Below are 15,945 nucleotides of genomic sequence, written 5' to 3'. Positions count from 1 at the left end.
GCCACGTCACAGGCGGCTTGCACGCACAGTTGCTGGGTTCGGACCCGCATCCTTAGTTCCATAAGAAGGTTCATCATGTTATGGGCCTACTCCTTGACCATCACCTAGTTGGCTTGCGCCGGGGAGGCCTCATCCTCGAAAACTTGAAGTGCGTCATGTTAATCCTTCAATAATTGCTGATAGTCTGCGTTGTCTGAGTATTCGCGCTCTTCTGATGATTCGCCCACTTCAGAACCAGAGGGCAGTGTAGGGACACACGGGCTCGACGACGGTGAGTGGCGACGGGACGACTCTCCGACAACACCAGGGGAAGCCCCATGACCGGGGATGGCGCCGTCATGGAGAAAGCGTTGCATAATGGAAGCCAAGTTCAAGCCCATATAGGATAAGGGGGAGAGCGATCAGATTGAGAATGCAAATGACTTATACCGAACTGAGTGGCGTAGCATGGCACGGAATCGTGGGTGGCTGCCCCCATCGGTGGATGCCTCACGGGGATGCTTTCCAAGCGTCATTGCGGACGAAGAATCGGGCTCCAGGGCCAACAAGGCTTGGGACACCATAATGCCCACGTTCACCTATTGAGAAAGTAGTCACATTCCAAATACTAGTTAAATTAAACAGCATGAACAATACTAGCTAGTGTGAGCATTGCTCTCATATTCTAGTTAAATGAAGATAAATAACATGAATAATGGTACAGTGATGATCCACCTTCGAAGGGGGAACTGGTGATGGGTTAGAGACCATGCTGACAAGAGGTCCATCTGTCAGAGGAGGATTGCCGGCATGGAAGGCATTCGGGGGCTCCCCATCGCCATGATCCTGCATGGACACTACAATAGCTATCATCATCAGATCATCTACCTCCTCTAAGCGGATGGGGACGCTCAACTCGATTGTAGGGTCTGTCGTGCCCTGGAACCCCCATTGGGGATGGCCTCTCATCTTCAAGGGGAGGACCTAATGGTTGAAGAAGGTACAAATCACCCTCGGTGCCGTCAGTCCCCAGTCCTTCAGATCCTCGATCACATCCAACAATAAGCGCAAAAGCTGCTGTTCCAATAGGGTTGGTGGCCTCGACCACGATTCCAGCGTGTTAGGACACAACCGATCGTGAGAAAAAGTCGGCAGCGGTGGCCACTTATTGGTGGGGACGTAGAGCCACCTATGCTTCCAATCTAGGTCAACGGCATAGTGGTGGTCAAGGCTCAAGTAGCGCTCCTCCAATCTGGGATGAACTTTGATCGAGCCCCCCAATCGGACAACGACGGTGCCAAGAGGACGCTGACGGAACCACCCAGAAAAGAAACCGCCATAGATCATAATGGGTAGGTATTCCTAGGAAGCCCTCACATAGCATGATGAATACCGAGAGGTGGAGGATCCCCTCTTGGGTTAAGTCATGGAGGCAACCACCTCAGTAAGGGGTGCGCCGGCAGCCCGAACCCAAGAAGGTGGAAAGGGATTAAAGAGATGACCTCATTTTCCTTCGGCCTCGGCTCCACTTCGCTTCTCACCGGGACTCTCCACCCGAACTCCTCGATGGCCTCCGGTATCACACCCCTCTCTCGCAACTGGTCAAACTCAGCCTAGTCGATAGACGACCTCGTCCACTCTGCCATGGTCCTAGCAGGAGGCGTCGGTGGTGCAGTAGGGCAGAAGACAAAAGCTTTGGGATGGAATCAGGAGCTCTAGAGAGAGAAGGCAACAAGGATAACCTTCCCTCTCGCGCCCTTGTCTCTGTTGCTATAGTTTAGGGGCCGTCGACCACCCCATGACCGAGACGTTTGTGTGGGTGGGCGGCGGAGCTTCACCTTGTCCCATCAATGTGATGGGCCAGGAGGCAATGTCCCCTACTATAACAGGCTACTGACACCACCCACACGCGCATGCCGACGCGGGAATGCAGGAGCATGTCGTCCAGGTAGTCAAGATTTCAGACGACCAGACAGTGCGGTCTAATCCAAGTAGTCACGATAGTCAAGGGGTAGATTGAGGACTTGCTTCAACTTTTCTTAGTTTGCAGAGGCACGCATCAGATTATAAAAACCAAATTCTAAATAAAATTATTTTTGATGCATGGTTCTTGCAAGTTCAACAAATCTTATCAAATACACAAAAATAAGATGAGTTGGGTTCAACACAGATCAAAGCCACTCATGACTACTACTACGACTGATACAAATGTTGTGACCGGGTGCACTCCGTTGCTAATAGTTTTACTCATAGCTCTGTACTGTATAGTGTCCGATGAGATCAAATGTGCAGCATCCGAACTTTCTTGTGAGTGCAGTAAAATATGAACAACTATCTGGCTGCTCTGTTTCAGTGGCTCATTTCTCAACGCGTATTTCTCGAAAGGCATGCTCCTCAGAGATCGTGGAGATGTGGCCTCACCTTACCTCCTGCTATCGCCGGGCATCTACTAGAATTCAGGTCCATCGGCCATGCGCGTCCCCTGCTATAAAAATAGAGGGAAAATAGGGGAGTCAGTACAGTTGCCTTGTAACCTTGCGAACTCACCTTTTCTGCTCACCGCCTCCACCCTAGGACCTCGTTCTTTAAGTTTGAACCATGTCGGTGGAGAAGCGTCCAAGGGAGGAGATGATGGTATGAGACCTAGACATGACTAGGCAGGCTCTCTGCTCAGAGAACCGAGAGGTAGAGCGGCTATGGTCATGCCTCTCCACTATGGAGATAGCACTCGCCACAGCCGATAGGGAGATGGCACGGCTGAAGCCATAGCGGGTTAAGCGCAGGTGTAGCTCGCTAGTAAGGCATTGTCATTACTATACCTTCTTGTTTTGAGTGGCACTGCACCTTATGAATTGGTATGGTTTTCTCGTTCTTGCTCTTTCAGCCGTCATGGAGCAGTTGAACACCGCGTCTGTGCTGTCGGCGGGGACAAACTTCCTTGAGCATGTCCGTGCTCCACCGACACGGATCTAGGAGGTAGTGACGAATGACCTTCGCCACGAGGCTGCGTCAACCCTGGCCGCTGCCCACCTCCGGTCAGACGTAGACTTACGTGTGGTGGAGCCAGGGTTCTCACTAGAGTTGCTGGGCCAAAGGGCTTTATAGGATTTTTTCTATAGGATTTGGATTCCTCAAAATTCCTATTTCTCCTCCATTCCAAAGGAGCCATAAGTTTTTGAGTTTCTTTTGTCCACTTCTTGGGATTCCATTTGGCAGTGTTGGTGGGCTCGAACAGACGAGGAGATCTGCCAGAGCGAAAATTTGATTTTCGGCAAAAAATTCGCACCGCACCGAGCAATGTCGCCAACACACACCGAAAATTAGATGTCTCTCTTTTGCCCTTCGCGTGGAAATTAGGTTTACCATGCCATTGATTTTAGACAAGGGCATTTGTGGTGATGTGATGGCCACATAAAAGCGCAAGGAGTCATTGTCTCTGCCTCCATCTCCATCCTCCAGTTGCCACCATCTCTCCTCCCGCTCCAAATCCTAGCCCCATGGCTTTCCTCTCCACTCTCCAATTGTACCCTCTACCACCTTTCTCCGGACCCTAGGCGCCATCGGCACAGCAGCTTGACTCATCAATCTCCACTCTCTAGCCGTACCCTCTCTCATAGCTTTTCGAACCCTAGTCGGAGCCAGATCCCCTTTGATTTATCGATAGCAGGTCAGCTAACGGTGGAAGGACTACCTCGATGATGGTATAGGCTGGATCTAGATCCCCTACTTCGGCACCTATCATGACCAATTGGATCTGAACCCTAACCAGAGCTAGATCTGGTACCCCAGCATCAATGACGGTCGCACTAGTTCTGCGACCACGATGACAAGATGGTTGTGCCAACGACGAAGCGTAGCCAAGGTACGCGGAGGAAGAGGTACACAAATTCCTTTTATGATGTGTTGTATTGTAGTGGTTCAACCTGGGATATGTAGATAGCCATGGGGTTGCATATTTCCTATAGTTGATTATAGCTGACATGTGCTTTATTGGATTAATGACTTCCGTATAAGCTGTAGTTACTAGTTAGGCGCTTATTTGTATACTCTTACTCTCTGTTATGTTGACATTTGCTAGAAGCTTTAGTTAATAAATACCTTTTTAATCTAGATGAACAGCCACTAACTGCTTTTGAACAAGAGCGGGAGGCACAAGTCACAAAGAATCATAGGAAGATGGAAGAACCAGGGGTGGTTTTTAAGGGATTTGGTGATACAGATGAAACATATTCAGATTTACAAGATGAGCCAGTGTCCCTTGCAGTTGAAGTGCTTATTCTACCTTGTATTGAGTTCGGGCAGGATGGGGCGGGGGGTGGGGGTGCAGATAGCAATGCAATGCTTTGCTGTCTGGATAGCAATGCAATTTGTACATGCTTCCTGCTTAAATTTGTTTCTCCAATTTTAGTGTCTGGTTCGAAGAAGCCACAGAAGAGGCTCCGCCAGCAGGACAAAAGGCAGCGCTGATATCAGTCATAGAGAAAGGCAGTCCAAGAGAGTGAAGTCAATAAGACCTAGAGAGTTGACTCATGGATCTAAGAAGAACAAGCAAAACCATACAAAAGTGAAGTGCCACAAGGCTACAGAATCTCACTCCTATGCTGTACAGCTACAATCATTTATAAGTGATGGTTGTGTTTTATTGTTACTCTAGCCTTTGTATAAACAGAATTCATATGCACTGTTAATAGAAGCAATAGTGGCTGGAGCCTAAGGCCTCCTTTGGAATGCAGGATCAGAAAAACATAGGAACAGGAAAAATACAAGAATATGATTGGAATGCATGTGAAAAACAGAGGAATGAAAAGCAGAGGAATTTTGTTAGAAGGGGTGTTTGGTTTTGTACAGGAAAAACATAGGAAACCATTATAATGAGGTTTCACTGGATGTTTTTTTCCTTTGTTTTTCCTATAAAAGTTGAAGGATAGAAAACTTTTCTATGGTTTTCCTTCCCCCATTTCTTCCTGTGAACCCAAGGCCTCTATGGTGCTGATTCTATAGGATTATTGATTCCTACATTTTTTCTTTGGAAATCCTATGAACTAAAGGGGCCCTAAATTTGGCATCATCATTTAATTTTGAAGTTGCAATACCTGTGCATTGTGCTTATGTAATCCATATCTGTAACCTATTGTTTACTGCTTGAATTTTGCAGTATGTAATCCATATCAGTACCTGTGTGTTGTGCTTATGTAGAGGGTGTTTGGTTGATGGCCACCGACCGCCACGCCACAAACTGTGGCTCGCCATGGGAACCAAAGTAGTTGTTTGGTTGCTGACTTAAATGAGGCTACCACAGCTTTACTCAGTAGAGAATGAGCCACAAAAGTGTGGCGGATGAAAACCCTGCCACCGCCACAACTCGCCACAGCATGGCTATGTGTGGCCAAGATCCAAATAGCCCCGTAATCCATATCAATATGAAACATGTGTTACTTGTTATGAACTAATCTCTTGGGTTTTCAATTAAAGTCATCTTCCACTATCTGTAACCTAAAGTTTACTGCTTGAATTTCACAGGAAGCTATGAAAACTATGCGAGCAGAACCTATTGCTGATGGGCATGAACCAATGACAAGTGTTGATGTTGTTCCCACTGTCCTTTGCCTCTCCCATGGCCAAGTCCACTCCCAGGTCAGCGGCAACACCCTTTTTTTTTAAGAATGCTGGTATCCCGATAAGCTCCGTCAGAATAGAGACATCGACGGAGAGAATATTTCGGGAACACCTTATTGCTGAACAGAAAAGTTTCGCTAACCTCGTCGAACAAGCGGATGAATTGAAGAGTAAGGCAAAAAAGACTGAAAGGGAGTTTGAGGAGTTTAAGATACAGCAACAGGAGGAGTACAATAAGTTATGTGAGGATACCATGCACTTTAACTCTTCTTCTGGTAACTCTCAGTCATCAACTCTGTTGGCTTGATGCAGTGAACATTTGTGGTTTGATGTGTGTACTCGTGTGCTGGTTTGATGTGGTGAAACTATCAGCGGGTTGCTGCTGATGTGTAAACAGTAATTTGTTATATTTGATTGTCATGCTGAATAATTATGTAGACATCGTCGAATAATTATATAGTCAATCTATGTAGTAGTGATGATCTTTAATTACTTTTATGATGAATTGATTGTTGGGCACATGGTAGAACATGGGCAGGTCACGTGATCAAATAAAAATATGACACGTGAAGTAGCCATGGCACTGCATGTGGGCTAATAAAAATCCAACATGTGGAAGAAAGCCGTCAAGCCACGTGGCCGAATAAAAAAACGAAACATGGATGGACAGCACCGTGACACGTGGTCAAATACAAAACAGTCACATGGACCAATAAAAATATGACATATGGTCCAATGAAGACATGACACGTGACCCAACCGCAACACGACACGTGTGCCCATAGAAAATAGACATATGAAACAACAGGGGCCCGACACGTGGTCCAATAAGAACCTGAAATGTGCAAGAACCAAAGATTACCACGTTGTCCAATAATAAGGTGACACGTACCCGAACCATCTACAATGCAACCGGCTATAGCAGGTACACGTGAAAAGCATCTCCAACGGAAGCAACCACCAACGTGGCTGTCTCCCTGCCCATGCCAAAGCAGTTCTGTGACGATCGGTTTTCGTCATAGATCTATCCAATTCTATGACAATTTTCTAGAATCGTTATAGAATTGCAAGAATGACGCGACTTCTATGACAGAACCGTTTTTTGTCATAAATTCGTCATAAAACTGAAATTATAACGAATTTGGCTCCTTCAGTGATGAAAACTGATCATCATAGAAGTGAATATTCCTGCTAGTGCTATCTCCTTTGTGGAACACAATAAAGGGCAGAAACTGGCGTGCTGTCAATTTCAATAGGGAGTGTTGGCTTTTGCTTTTGGGTTTCCCCCCGGATTATCGTGAGGATGAGTTTGTTGCAAATGCTATTAGCCCTTTTGGTCGTGTCATGTACTGGATTGACAATACTGCTCATTTGACTAGGCTTTTTGTCAAAGCTAGAGTGATTGATTATGAATCAGTCCCTCAGTTTGTTGTGATGACCAAAGGTGAAGGTTTTCAGGGTGAATCTTGGACTGTGCAGTGTGAGATTCTTTTGGGAAACCTTCTTAGTGGTATGCCAACAGATGAGGACCTTGAACCTGGGCCTGATAATCTTGCCCCAAGCAGCCCCTTTGATTTCTTTGGGTTCGGGCAGCAGGGCCTAGGTCCTATAAATCCACCACCTCATCAGAATGGGCCGAATCCTCATAATGTGCATCTTGCTGGTGGACATAATCAACCCATGGAGGCCGCTGAAGCTTGGGATGCATGGCCAGAGCATAACCCAGTTGTTCAAAACATTGCTCTGAACATTGATATTAATGAATCTCCATAGATGGGCATAGACCTGAATGAAGCACCAGATCAAGAGGAAATGATTGTGGATCCTCTCTCCCCCCCAATACATGAAGAGGTCCTGGAACCCATTTTGGTCTAGGTCAATGAAGCTGAAGAGGATGATGAAATGGAAGAGGAAGTGGTGGTAGTTAACAATGACAATCAGGAGCAGATACAAGAGGTCCAAGCTCAAGTTGATATCCTAGCTCTGATTGGGCCTGTCAATGTTTTCCCTCTCGAGATACAAGAAGATGAATTAATGAATGATGAGGAAATTCAGAACCAGGCTGCTCTGGATAATGATGATGCCCCAAAGGTCTTTATCGGCAAAATTCAGCTTCTGGAAAGGCCAACTCATGGCCTGTTTGAGCAGCAGTTCTTTGGAAAATCCCCAAGCTTTTTGACTGACTCCTCTGTTCTTTGGGGCAAATTCTTTGCTCCCTCTATTGGTAAGATCCCTGCTTGCTTTGCGCCCTATGGATGGGCCAACTTTTTTACTGTTATCCTTTTATCCCCAAAGATGTTTGCTCAAGTTAAAGAAATGCTAGGCTCAAAAGCTCTAATTAGCGATAGGTGATGAGCCTTCAGTAGGCTTTGTGCTACCAAGATCTTGCCTAGTTAAGAATTCACCAGTCTACAAATTGACTGAAGTATTGATGGATACTGATGATCTGGAAAGTGCAGTTCAGAAAGAAGATATAGTTCAGAAAGAAGAAGAGATACCTGAGTCTAAGTCTGTTGATGGCATGCTTGACAGTCATCATAGCTTTTCTAGCAAGAGGAAGACCAGAAGCAAAACTGTGATTCTGGTGGACAGTCAGGTGAGGAGGAGCCCGAGAATCAAGGGGCACAAGAAGGGTTACAAAGACTCAATACCAGGATAAGAGCTGCCTGGGTTGCAATGTAACTCCCCCAATGCTCACTGCTAGAGCCATAAAAAAGTTTGGCTTTACTCTCTGTGATATGGATCCTACGTCCATAACTGAAGAAGTGCTATCTAAGAAGAAGACTGCCCTTATGGGGTCCAAGTCTGCAAAGAAGCCTCCCCAAGCTGAAGAGGATGATGTTTGTGTTTGTCATGGCTTCTAGAAACAACAACAAATCTTGAAATATTTTGTGTTGGAATATTAGAGGGGTTAATGCTGAAAGTAAATGGGAGTCTCTCAGAAATAAAGTGTCTGAAAGCCAATGTGATGTAATATGTCTACAGGAAACTAAAAAGGAGAATTTTGACATCCCCTTCATTAAGCTCCTCTGCCCTCCCTCCTTTGATAGTTTTTGCTTCATCCCCTCCCTTGGAGCCTCTGGTGGCGTTTTAGTTGTCTAGAAAAGTGCAGTTTTCTTGGGGATTAAGATTTTCAGAAATAGTTTTGCTCTGTCAGTGGAATTCATTTCTCAACATAATAATTCTAGCTGGGTTCTAACCAACATCTATGGCCCTTGTGATCCTGAGGGCAAGAGGAATTTTTTAGAATGGTTTGGTAACATTCAGATGCCAGATGAAGTTTGTTGGCTTGTAGTAGGAGACTTTAACCTAATGAGGAAGCCTGAAGATAGAAATAGACCGGGGGTTAACATCACAGAGATGCTTCTTTTCAATGAAGACATCAGCTCCTTAGGATTAGCCGAAGTTCCTTTACATGGGAGGAAATTTACTTGGATAAACAAATAACAACCCCCTCTACTTGAGAGACTGGACTGGTTCTTCACCTCCAATCCTTGGACTCTTGATTATCCCTATACAGTGGCAAGGTCTCTTGTTATGGAAACTTCAGATCACTGGCCTTGTGTGATTGGAGTCAAAACTAGCATCACAAAGAGCAAGATCTTCAGGTTTGAAAAATATTGGATGGAGCATGAGAGTTTCTTACCTCTAGTGGCAGCCTGTTGAAATGATCAGTTTCCACAAACTGATCCCTCACTCAGAATTTGGCAGTCTAAACTTTCAAATCTAAAGCAGACCATTGCAAACATCAAATTAGTCATCAGTTTTTTTTATTGCATTGAAGAATGGAGGGATCTGTCAATGGAAGAATGGAATTTTAGAGAATTAATTAGTGAAAAGCTGTCAGGTCTGCTTCATCAACAAAGGCTCTACTGGAGGCAAAGAGGAACCATAAAATGGGTAAAGCTTTGTGATGAGAACACCAAGTTCTTTCATGCTAATGCATCAATCAGGCATAGGAGAAACCTGATTACCTGCTTGGTAGATAATTGAGGCACTGCAGTGTATGATCATGAGCAGAAGGCTAATATGCTATGAAATGATTTCAAGGAAAGGCTTGGACCCTCCAGTTTTCAGGAGATGCACTTTGACTTGCCTTCCTTATTAGCCTAGGATACTGATTTGTCCATTCTTGAAGTCCCAATTGCTGAATCTGAGATGGATGAAATTATCAAGGCACTACCCACTGACAAATCCCCAGGACCAGATGGATTTAATAATGAGTTTCTTAAGAGATGCTGGCACATCATAAAGCATGATTTCTACAATCTGGGCGTAGGTTTCTTCATGAATGATATATGTTTGAGGAGCATCAATGGGTCTTTCATCACTCTCATCCCTAAGGTGGACAGTTCTTCCAGAGTAGCAGATTTGAGGCCAATATCAATCCTGAACACATCAGTTAAGGCACTCACCAAGATCCTAGCCAATAGACTTCAGCCTCTCATCACTAAACTTGTTCACAAAAATCAGTATGGCTTCATAAAGTCAAGAACAATACAGGACTGTTTAGCATGAACTTTTGAGTATTTGCATATCTGCCACAAGAGAAAGAAGAAAATGGTCATTCTGAAACTTGATTTTGAGAAAGCTTTCAACAAGATTGAGCATAAAGCCATTATTGAGATCATGAGGGCAAACGGATTTGGTCAGAGATGCTTATCCTGGATGAAAACTATTTTCAACTCTGGTACTTCATATGTACTGCTCAATGGAGTGCCAGGGAAGGTTTTTCATTGTAGAAGAGGGGTGAGGCAGGGGGACCCTCTTTCTCCTCTTCTGTTTGTGCTAGCAGCAGACCTTCTCCAATCTACCATCAATAGAGCAAAAGAGTTAGGCCTCCTAAGGTTGCCAATTCCTCTTCAGTGTACCAATGCTTTCCCAATTTTGCAATATGCAGATGACACCCTCATAATCATGGAGGGATGTGCCAGGCAGCTCTTCACCCTCAAAGCCTTGCCCAGTTCCCTCTCTGAATCCACAGGGCTAAAAGTAAATTTTCATAAGTCTATGATGGTTCCAATCAACCTCTCTCATGACAAACTAAATCATCTGGCTAGAACTTTTGGCTGTTCAACTGGTTCCTTGCCTTTTACTTACCTTGGGCTTCCATTGGGCTTAACAAAACCAAAACTAGAGGAGTTCATGCCTATTGTCAACAGATGTGAAAGAAGATTGGTCAATACATCCATCTTTCTTTCGCAAGCTGGAAGATTATAATTGACCAATTCTGTCTTCACTGCCCTCCCAACGTTGTACATGAGTACCTTCTCTATGCATGTCACTATCATAGAACAAATTGACAAATACAGGAAACACTGTCTGTGGAGAAGCTCTGATGATAATAATAGAATCAACGCAAAGGCTGCCTGGCCTTTAGTCACAAGGCCGAAGCCTGAGGGAGGATTAGGGGTTCTGGATTTGAGAACACAGAATGAAGCCTTGCTGATTAAAAACTTGCACAAGGTCTTTAACAAAATTGACATTCCCTGGGTGCAGCTGATTTGGGAAAAATATTACAGCAATGGTAAGCTCCCAAACCACATCAGAAAAGGATCTTTCTGGTGGAAAGACATTTTCAAGCTACTAGATAAGTTCAAAGGTATGGCCTTGATCTCTATTCAGAGTGGTGCTTCATGTCTTCTATGGGATGATCTTTGGCTTGGGAAAGTACCAAAGCATGCTTTTCCTGAGCTATACTCCTTTGCCAAGAAACCAAATCTGACCCTGGAAGCTGCAAGTCCAGTCAATCCTTAATACAAGATTTTCAATTGCCTCTGTCAACTGAAGCATACCAGCAGTTCCTTCAGTTAGAAGAGATAGTGAATAATTTTCAACCCACTGGGTCCAATGATATTTGGGGAGGACAGAACTTCTTATGTGCAAAAGCTTATAAACATCTCTCAGGCTCAGCTTGGGTTCATCCAGTTTTTAGATGGATTTGGAGGTCTTCCTGTCAACACAAACACAAAGTGTTCTTTTGGCTGCTGGCACAGGACAGGCTTAGCACAAGAAACATACTGAAAAGAAAGCATATATATTTGCAGTCATATAATTGTGCCCTGTGCAGTAATTCAGTAGAGGAGACAGTTGATCATCTGTTTCTGCATTGTGGCTTTGCAAAAAACTATTGGAGTCTGATTGGACTGACAGTTCCACATTCCCAAGGACCTTTTCAGATTCTGGAGGCTTTTAGAGCCCAGCTTAATGCCCATTTTTTCGTGGAGATAATTATCATTATGTGTTGGAGCATTTGGACAGTGAGAAACAATTGGATCTTCAGAGGCGAGGAAGCAAGTACACAGCAGTGCAAGCACATCTTCAGAAGTATCTTCGGCCTAGTTATACTTCATGCGAAGAAGTACTTTCCCCAAATCAGTTTATGGCTAGAGCAACTTGTGTAATCAAATTTATTTTCTTTGTTTCCTTTTTCGTTTCTTGAACTTCCTAGCTAAGCCCTTTCTTAGAAACTCTAGTCTTTTGTTTGTTATGTTTTTGTTCTGCTCAATAAATTTCAGTAGGGGCGTAAGCCCCTCCTGTTCGCTCAAAAAAAAAAAACGGTGGCCGAACGAAGAAACCATGAAAAGATGACATGGACAGTCACGATAGAGTAGATAATATAATTAAATCTAACAAAGGCACAGAAGCTGCTAAAATTTCATAGCCTGCTAGCCTTCCGTCTAAGACTTCTCACATCCGCCAAGAACTGGACAAAAGCTGCATGTGACAAGCCACCGCTGCTTCTTTCGTGCGTGCCGCCGTTCGGACCCTGCCTCCCCTCCTCAGACAGTCAGACTCCATCACCAGCCTTACCTTGGCCTCTACGACCTCGGCCTTTACAAAACCCGTTTGGTACCCCTCCATCTCCACCCCAACACCCATATCCTGGGTCATGAATACCTTGTTCATCTTCTGCTCCGCGTACAACGGCCAACACAACATTGGGACCCCAGCCATGACGCCCTCCAACATCGAGTTCCACCCACAGTGGGTCGCGAACGAACCAGTCGCAGGGTGCTGGAGAACCTCTACCTGCGGTGCCCACGATCTCATCGAGGTCCAGCTTAGGTTGTTGCCCCAGGAACCTCTTGGGGTCATAGATACTGCTTGCCGGCCTGCGCACGACCTACAGGAACCGGTGCCCGGACATGTCCAGCCCAGTGGCAATCTCCTTGAGCTGCTCCTGCGAGAATGCACCCATGCTCCCAAAGCAGAGGAACACAACGCTGCGCTCCGGCTGAGCGTCCAGCCATCTGAGGCACTCATGCCTCTCATCAGCTCGTGCACGAGGATCCCGTGCGCTATTGCCGACTAAAGGCCCGACGCAGTAGATCGGAGGCAGCACCTTGCCCAGGACACACTGGGGATCACTGAGCGCCTGCAACGCCCGGATTTCCAGTGACTGAAAAGTGTTCACCAGAACTCCCCTGGTGTCCATGCCGCGCCGAAAGATGCTCGCCATGGTTTTACACAGCTCTTCCTCCGGGTGTTCCAGCAGCTCTGCGATCAGGTGAGATGCCGGCATGGGCGGAACGCCGAGGAACTCGAGGGGCCTGTCCCCGAGCTCCTTCAGACCCGTCTGGCGACTGGCCAGAAGCGCGGGGATCTGGGTTAACACGGCCAGAGCCGAAGCGCTGGACAGGGCAAACGTGTAGACGGGGACACCCAGCCTCGCGGCGACGTCGATGGCATCGGCGCAGAACATGTCGATGACCAGCGAGTGCAAGTGCTGCCGCGGGATGGAGCAGAGGAAGCTCTCGAGCTTCTCGTTGTACCGTCGCAGGGTCTTCAGCATGAAGAGTAACGGGTGCTTGCCGGAGCCGGAGCCGGCGACGTCGTCAGGTGGTGGGACGTCCGGCGGGAGGACATGGAAAGAGATGGACGGAGTGGCCGCGGCGACCCGCTTAAACTGAGAACGGAGGGACAATCACCATGGTGACGTCGAAGCCGTGGTTGATGAAGACCTTGGCGAGCTCCGCCATCGGGATGACGTGGCCGATGCCGGCGCTGGGGTACAGAATGACGGACTGCTTCGTGTCTCTGTTATTGAGGTGGAACTGCCGGCGCGGCGTGCGGTTCGCCATGGCAGCCAGCGCGACTTTTATCTCCGTGGGGCCTTCCCGGAGAAACAGTAGACTTGTTAATTAGTTTTCTTGGTAGTGAAAGCGAGGGAACATCTATGGTGGAATTCGGCATAAGCGCTGTGTTACTGGCTTCCGATCTGCTTGGATTTGCATACTTTCTAGAACAAGATAACACTTGGTCACGACTCACGAGCGTAGGTTTGAACGTTCAACACACAAGTGGAAGCTGGGTGAGCTTTGGGATCAGTCACCATCGTTCTAGAAAATTCCATGCTTCTGTATGAAACTCTAACCCGGTCTAAATCTAAATACCAAATAACAAATTAAATTATATATGCGAAAACGAGTGCAATTCAAAATTTCGGTAAAGAGGCGACTCGGGGGTGACGTTGCCGCCGCCACAAAAGCCTTCTCCCAGGCCGCCGCCGTCATCCTCTGGTGACCGGCGGCGGCGGCCTGCGGTGGCACTCAAAAAGGTGTCCGTCCGCGACCTCTCTCCCCTCCTCCACTCCTTCCTCTCCCTCGTGCCCCTGCTCCATGGCATATTGGCTAGCTCGTATCCGTTGCCCAGGCTGCTGGCGTGCGACGAGCTCCTGGATCCGGCGCCCTGGGGCTTGGATCTGCATCGTGGTGGGCCCACCTGGATTTGCAGCTCGGCATGTGCGTGGCCGCGGCTGGGCAGTTCATCAGCTGCGCGGGTGGCGGTGGATGCGGCATGTGCGTGGCCACGCGACCGCCTCGGTGTGCGGCTCAGCGACGGCCAACCCTGTGGCTGGCACAACGACCGGCCCTGCGGCTGGCACGAGCTGCTGCGTACTCCCTCCGTCCCAAAATATTCATCGCTTTCGCTTCCCGAGAAACAACTTTGATAAAATATATATTACAAAATATTAATATTTATGGTACATAATTAGTATCATTGGAAAGATCTTTGAATCTAGTTTTTTAATAAATTTATTTGAAGATACAAATGTTGTACATATTTTCTACAAATCGAGTCAAACTTGTGGCACGGAAACCGAAAACGACAATTAATATGGGACAGAGGGAGTACGTGGCCTTAGCCGTGCAGGGTCACGTGCGCCTTTCATGTGCGGCTCTGCAACGGCTAGCCCTACAGCTGGCGCGGGCGGTGGCGGATGTGGCCTGAGCCGTGCGGGGCCACGCGAGCCCCTCCCTTCCCTAGCGTGTGGCTGATGGCGGCTCCCCTGGCGGCGGCCCCGCTGTGCGGATCGCCTTCTTCCAGCCGGGCGAGGGGCGGCGTGGACCATCTCAGGCGTCCTCATGCCAGATCTGGGTACGCTTCGCTTCTTGCCTGCCATTGCGGTGCTGTTGTGGGATTCGGTGCAGCGGCCCCTGCTGGGCATGGAGGTGGGTTCACCTAGCTTGGCTGTGATGTTAGTGTCTTGGCGAAAGCTTTGCCCGGCTCGCTGCGAGTGCCGGTGGTGATAGCACCCTCAGAAGTCATGTTTCTCCTTGGAGACGTTGCTGAAGAACCTCTTCCCGCCAGTGCTAAACTACGGATCTACGGCTAATGGTGGCTTAGGCTGTAGGCCTCCTTGCAAGGTTCCTGGGTGAAAGCCCTGCTCGGCCTCCGGTTAGTGCCGTCGGCATTGGCTCCCTCGACGTCATGTTCCTCCATGGAGACGTTGCTTTAGGACCACTGCTCTGGCCTCGCACCCTGGTCTTTGCCCTTCTGCCGTTGTTCACGGTGATCGTCGTTGTCCGTTCCTTGCTGCATTGTTGGTCCACGTTGGAGCTACCTAGTGGGCATGTGCGTGTGCTTATTGCCTGTCTTCACAACGGTTCGTCCTACAGTATCGTCGTTTGGATTGTCCGCATGCTTTGCCGTCGTTGTTGCTTTTTGTGGCAGATACTTGCTATCATTGGTTTCCCCCCCTAGCGGACACTTTGTTGTCAGCATCGCTTTGTTCCCGGTGCATGATTTGCCACCATGGGTTTTGCAGGGCTCCCCTCCGGTGGATACTTTGCTACCGGTGTTTGTGGTTGCCCGTGTCATCTCCTTGGAGGGATGCTTAGTTTCCACTGGTTGGCTTCTCTGTAGGCAACTGTTGCATCGATGTATTTATTTACTCAGTTCTAGGCTGTCGCTGGGTGTTGTGGCCGAGGGGTCGCCCCTACTTTTTCTTGTTGTTTTTGCTTTTCGTTGCGTCTTGTGGTAATCCTTGGATTACCTGGGCTTGTCTTATACCGGAAATTCTACTTCTTAATGAAATACATGGCAGGAGGACAGTCGCAAAAAAAA

The 15,945-nt window shown here is 47.3% G+C and overlaps 1 pseudogene; it reads right to left on the bottom strand.

The window, feature by feature from the left end:
- Positions 1-12,183: 12,183 nt before the first annotated feature.
- On the bottom strand, positions 12,184-13,701 carry LOC136463242 (UDP-glycosyltransferase 88A1-like; annotated as a pseudogene).
- Positions 13,702-15,945: the final 2,244 nt, after the last annotated feature.

The sequence above is a fragment of the Miscanthus floridulus genome, chromosome 7, assembly GCF_019320115.1.
Source record: "Miscanthus floridulus cultivar M001 chromosome 7, ASM1932011v1, whole genome shotgun sequence".
NCBI classification, from domain to species: Eukaryota; Viridiplantae; Streptophyta; class Magnoliopsida; order Poales; family Poaceae; genus Miscanthus; species Miscanthus floridulus.
The sequence above is the reverse complement of the archived record's forward strand: the minus strand, read 5'-3'. Positions and strand labels throughout refer to the sequence as shown.